The 6,218-nt window shown below is 42.8% G+C and overlaps 1 long non-coding RNA gene across 1 annotated transcript; it reads left to right on the top strand.

The window, feature by feature from the left end:
• Positions 1-4,105: 4,105 nt before the first annotated feature.
• On the top strand, positions 4,106-6,003 carry LOC137480392 (uncharacterized). The gene is made up of 3 exons (XR_011002873.1): positions 4,106-4,243; positions 5,222-5,294; positions 5,593-6,003. It is a non-coding gene; the product is annotated as an uncharacterized lncRNA (long non-coding RNA).
• Positions 6,004-6,218: the final 215 nt, after the last annotated feature.

Genomic DNA, 6,218 nt, shown 5'->3' with positions numbered 1-6,218 from the left:
CTCACCATTAGTCAGACCCTGGTCAGGCTCTCCTCTGCCCCAGGGACAGTGTGAAAGGGAAACAATCCTGCTCTCAGTTTGAGGGAGTTTAGTTAATACTCCTAAAATTATTCTTTAAGGGCTGTGAAACACAGAGAGCCAGACATGGTATTATTCCTACTTACCAAGCAACATCCAGTTTTCATGAGGATAAATTAGCTTTACAGTCTGGTTAGAAATACCCTTTGTCCACCCACCCACCAGTCCCTGATGCTACAGAGAAGGTGGCTGTTGGTTTTGTTTTGAAGAACTCAGACCCCACTACTTTGTTGGAAAGAGAAACATCAGGAGACTCTGCAGGACAGAGTAGGCAGGGACTACTAACACAAAACCCACAGTGAGAGGGTGTTACCAAACAGAAGAAGCAGCATGAAATATGACGTGAAAAATACGGATGGAAAACTAACAAAAAGGAATTTAAAACTCAGAGATACAAGCAAAACAGTAATTAAAAAGAAAGCAGACACAGCCCATCACAAAAATCCCAAATAGCTGCAGTTGAGCAGAGGTAGAGAGGGCTGTGCTGGAGAGAGGGACTGAGTTTGCTCCTCCCAAAGTCATGTTAAGTCGATCAGCAAGGGTTGGGGAAAGCTCTGGGTAGTCCCCCAGCAGGACTACTGCCTGTTTTTTGGAGGGGAGATGAGTGGTAAGTAGATCTTTGTGTAAGGCAGCAGTGGGTTATGCACAGAGCTGTTCCTATGTCTGGGTAGCACTGCTCGAGTGTTTCCTAGTTTGCTCGCCTTTATAGCTAAGTGCCTCCTAAGAGACATAATTTTTTCTTTTCTCGATGAAGGTAATTTTCCTTAGAAATGGCAACAATCTTAAGTTTTGGGACCTTAAAAAAGTAGTAGCAGAAGGGAATTGTGCAGCATCTTCTTTCTGTTCTCATGCTTGTACGTTATCACCTCTTGTCTCTCTTCCTCACACTCTGGCGATTGACTACATTTCCTGCTTCAGTTTTCATAAATATTTGAAGTCCTTCAAGGACATCTCTTCAGGTGCAGAAGGAGCTGGGGGCTATGGCAGCTCTCACAGAGTCATTCTGGGGGATGGAAAACAAAGGCTTGAGTCTGTGAAATAACTTATCTGGGAGAAATGGTAAGCTCAGGCTGTCTGAGAGCATTTGCTAGGCCTATAGAAGAATGGGAGGCTGGAGAAGGAAATAAAAAAAGTTCGCTTACCCCCAGGCTGCTGTCAACAAAAGGCAGTGTAGTGATATTGCACTGCTTTTCTCCAAATCTCCCCTGGCAGGAGCAACTTCTGGAGCAGTCTGATCTTTATGAAGGCCATAGAGTTTATTTCAATGACCTCTGTATAGCAGAACTTCCTGGAGAGGCTGGAGATCCATGTGTGCCCAGAGAATCACAGAATGGTTTGGGTTGGAAGTGACCTTAAAGACCATCCAGTTCTGACGCCCCTGTCACGGGCAGGAACACCTTCCACTGGACCACGCTGCTCAAAGTGGCCTTGGACACTTCCAGGGACGGGGTAGTGTATATAAATAAATAAATACACACACACACACACACACAGATGTATATTTGTACCCCATACTTTAGTGGTGACAGTCCTAGTACTTAAAAGGAGCAGTGACTTCACTGGCAGTGTTTCCCCATAGCACTTTAAGCCATAAAAGGGCCATGTGTAACCAAATGACCAAATCCAGCTGTTCTGGCCTTAAGCAGGGAGCTCAGCAAATGTGACCAGAAGGGCAGGGCTGGCTGTTTGTGTGTTGGATAACAGCTTTGAGTCAATGGTGTGATACGGCCATGGAAAGGCAGAGTCTCAAGCTCAGTCTCTCTGGCCAGGAACAGCAATTTCCACGTGTCTGCTGCTGGTCCCTGTTCCGAGGGGCTATGTAAGCATCCCTACACATCCCTGGATAGGTGCCGTGATGTGGGAGCTGTCAGTATAGAAAAAAGTGGGCAAATCCAGGCTTCAAGGGGTAAATGCTGGTGCTTTCAGACAGGGGGCTTGCCATGTGGCTCTTCTCTGCTCTTTTTCTCCTGACTCTCCAGCAGCTGTCACTGATGTGAGAGAGAGCCTTGTGAAATGGTGGTTGTGCAGTGAGAGTTTAGTGCTGGGGTTTTGGTTCAAACCTGAAACCAAGTCTGGCTGAATGGGTTCCTGATAAGGAGGGGCTCTTGGGAGAGTGTTAAGATCCTCTGCTGAAATGTAGGCTGCTCTATGGTTTCTCTCTGAGGCTGGATGTGATAGTGCTGGTACTGTTTAGACTGAAAGCTCAGTTGTGTTTTGACAACATCTTTTCCTGGTGTGATGGAGAGGAACATACCCAAAATCTGTCTTCTTGTGCCCAGACTTGTTCCTCAGCAGTATTTAATATTCTAGGTTTGGATGCTCTATAAATAAAGCAAAAGCCTCATGAGTCTCTGTGGGACAGTCTCTTTCCTCTCCTCCTGATTTTAACACAGGAACCCTGGGAATTCACAACCCAAACATGTGCATGAGAAAACTGGAGTGTGGCATCCAGCATGTTCTACTCCCCAATCCTGCTGCTGTCCTGAGGGAGACCAGATTAGGGAGAGGCACTGAATGATGTCTCCAGGCTCTTTTTGTCTCATATGATGGAGGGATGAGACGTCACACGGAATGAAGGAAAATAAGAATAAATTCTGAGGAATTTGTTAAAACAAGGGATTTTTAATCTTGAAATATTAGTGAAGTCTTAACCAGAGAGGATGAACACATGTATGTGTAAAAGTACCTGATCCAGTCCTATTGTGCTAGAGGAAAGGACTTTAAAAATAGATCATGGGCAGGTAACAGATTGAAGGAGCAAAGGGCAGGACTTCCCCAGCTGAAGGGCTGATCTCCCTCACAATTTTTGCTCACTGTTGGAGGGTTTGAGCCCTCAGGACCAGGACCAGCTATATTTCAGAAGAAAAAAATCACAGTACTTACCATGAAAATGTTGATACGAAATGCCTTATTGTGACTTATTGATTTAAAACCTGGGCCATATCTACAGTGTCATGCTAAACACACTATCAACTCAAATAATTGGATTAATTTGAAAATATAAGATCAGGTGATTTAAATCAAAAAGTATTTAATAATACATTTTCTTTTCCTTTGGTGGGAAAGCAGGAAGAAAGCTCTTTTGATCTTACTGTAAAATCTCTATTGCCACAAACAATCATATCACCAAATGAAGAATGCAATTAAGCCACTGGATAAACAAAAAACAGAACAACATTCTTTTGTTTTAAAGGGTATTTTCTTTTTTTTTACAACCCATACCAGTAATGAAAATTATGTGCACAAAACAGGAGGGAAATCGATTCTTAGGACAATTTTCACAGGTCCCAAGCAGGACATTTAATGCAAAATCTGCTTCATGTCAATAGAGAGTTGCAGGGTCTGAGGTGGTTTAGTTGTCATTCATCCAATTCTTTTACACAAATTCATTTTGTTATGAGGAAATCCACGTTTGTCTTGTAAAAGCAAAACATTTAGGTCTTGGGGGGAAAGCATAAATTGACAACTACTGATAAGGAATAAACATTACAGTAATACATGTTAAAATTATTAATTTTGTATTTTAATGCGGTACTTCTCTGGAATTTGAGCTATTTTTTTCTATCTTTTGCAATTCAGCTGAAATATAATTCTAATTCACAAAACAATAGTTCATTCTCAACCCTCATCTATACAAAAGCCTTTTTACACCTTTTCAGTAAAGCAAAAAGGGCCTAAAATGAAGATTACTTTGCTGGCACAACATGAAGAATGCAGTATGAGTGAGAATCAGACCCCTTACCTGAAATATATCAAAAAGGAAACCTGCCTATTTTCCATGGTGACAGGATAATTTTTGCCTGTTATAACCTAATTATATGGATTAATAACAGGTTAATCTAAGTTTGCAAGAAAGAAGTTCAAAGTGAAAATCAGGGAAGCCTAAATATTTTTTAATAATATTTTTTGTTTGTTTTGTTGGGCAATTTATCACAGAGGATATTATTTATTCAAATAATGCCATCATAATGCCTTGACATGCCTGGCTACACATTCCAGTTACCATCTCCATTCCTTGTGCCAGAGCCAGAGGGCACAAAGAGGCTTTCATCCACCTCTGGTTTTGAAATTCTTAGTAGGTTTGGGATAGCACAGACCAAATTAAAAAAATCCCAAAACCAAAAAACAACAAAAACAGTGTCCAGATACTGATAAAAGGATTGGGGTGAGAAAGCTGTCACCCAAAGGCATTAAATCAGTGAGGTGAGCTCGGAAGAGAAGGATCGTGGAAGCTCAGTGTTGAACAGGAGCCCCGGCACCTGGCGGGTGACCTGCCCCTTTTCCCGCAGGCCATTCCCGGTGTGGTTTGTGCGGGGTTGTGATGCGTGTCAAGCCCAGTTTCTGCCTGGGGATGAGGAATTCCTTTGCTGGCTGCATCCATTCCAGCTCAACGAGAGGCCCTGAAGCCATCCAGCGCTGCACTGCTGCGGCACTGATGCATCCCCCCTGGCCCAGGGGATTCTGCAGCACCCACGCGGGGCTGCTCCGTCCTTTGGGGCCAGCAGCCTGCCGCCGGTCTCGTTCTGATCCCACACGGAGCTAAATCTGGAACAAGTCCTCCGAGATCAGCGGTGCTTCTCTCGCATAAAGCCACTGTACGAAAGGCAGATTATCCCAGACCAGATGTCACTTTCTGCAGCCGCTGCGGCGCCAGCACGCAGTGGGTTGGACTGTCTGCACCTTACAAGCTGTTCTTGGGCTCTTGCCTTCACCTCAGCTTCAGCAGGAGGATCCAGGAGAGCCAGCTAGCATGTATTGTTTGTCTGCCTTATTTTTTCAGGAGCTCAGTTTCGTTGTTCCTAAACACAGGTTCTGGCACTTTAAAAAATGTTTTGCTAAAATAAAGCTTAGAATATCCACAGTCAAATTTAGGATATGCAGGGATCAATAGTTTATACAGTCTTAGGGGTGAAATCTTTAATTTCATAAAAAAACCCTGGAACTGTTCCTCAAGCAACCACATATCTAAAATATCCCAAAGTATTTCAAGGCTCATGATTAAATAATGATATCTGTCAGCACCAGAGCATGCAGAGCAGCCCCTTTTAATCTCTCCGACAAATGTGATCATTGGTTTTCATCTCCCTTTTCATTCCTTGCTCTAGTGCTGGCCACACATAAACTATTTTCTCCTACCGAACAGAGTTTTCAACAGCACCAAGCCATCCTGAAGTCCCAGATTCTTCCCTGGCATGTCTCTGCCTCTCCCAGAGGATGTGAGTAAAAAAGTTTCATACTGTCCAAAGCTGCTATCTGTGCAATTCATCTTTTCTTCCAGAATGAAGAAAAACTTTCCTGGTTCTGATGAGCTTATGATTTCCAAAGCTCATTGCATTTAACTCTGAGTGAAGCAGAGACAGGGTTTATTACTTGTATTGGAGAGTAACTTACCCTTTTGGTCATGTGACGGAATCTCTGGGAATGGAGAAAAAAATGCTTTGTTTGAAAGCTTTGCTAAGAAAACCAGGTCCATATTGGATGTTTAGCAGATTTGACATTTGATTTTCTTCACAGGTAATTGTGTTGTTGCTGAGGGAGAAGAAATGGTTCTGTAAGGACTTCTGTACAGACCAGAATACATTTGCTTGTGCAGGAAAGCTTGAATTTGTACAGATAAAGGCTTCTTCCCAAACATCTGTGCAGTCAGACCCTGTCATGTACATCATTGTGAAGAAAGTGAAAGAGAGAAGGTGATCCAAACGTGACTAGATTTGGAGATTGCAAATCATCTGTGCACTGTTGGTCCCACTCTAACCTGCAGCAGAGCATCAGGACCTCTTTTTTTTGGAGGCTCAGAAGAGCAAAGCACCTGTATATTCCAATGAACTCCTTTTGCTTTGGATTCAGGCATAGAAAGACATCAAAATAACACCAAGGATAGCAAGTGGCTAAAATAGACATAATTTTTCATTGTGGAGATTCCTTAATGACACTATGCATATGCTTTCTCAAATACATGTTATAGCTATGACATGAAAAGCTCTCTTTGGAGCTATTTTGTGCAGGTGGACTAATTTGGGAAGAGAGAAATGGAGAAGACATCTGTGCTCCATTACAGAGCTCAGGTTTAATTTTGAACAGAGAGAAATGGAGCAGAGGAGTGTGAGAAATGGGCTTCACTCTTTAAAATTTTTGGAAGT

The sequence above is a fragment of the Anomalospiza imberbis genome, chromosome 11 (assembly GCF_031753505.1).
Source record: "Anomalospiza imberbis isolate Cuckoo-Finch-1a 21T00152 chromosome 11, ASM3175350v1, whole genome shotgun sequence".
Classification (NCBI taxonomy): Eukaryota; Metazoa; Chordata; class Aves; order Passeriformes; family Viduidae; genus Anomalospiza; species Anomalospiza imberbis.
The sequence above is the reverse complement of the archived record's forward strand: the minus strand, read 5'-3'. Positions and strand labels throughout refer to the sequence as shown.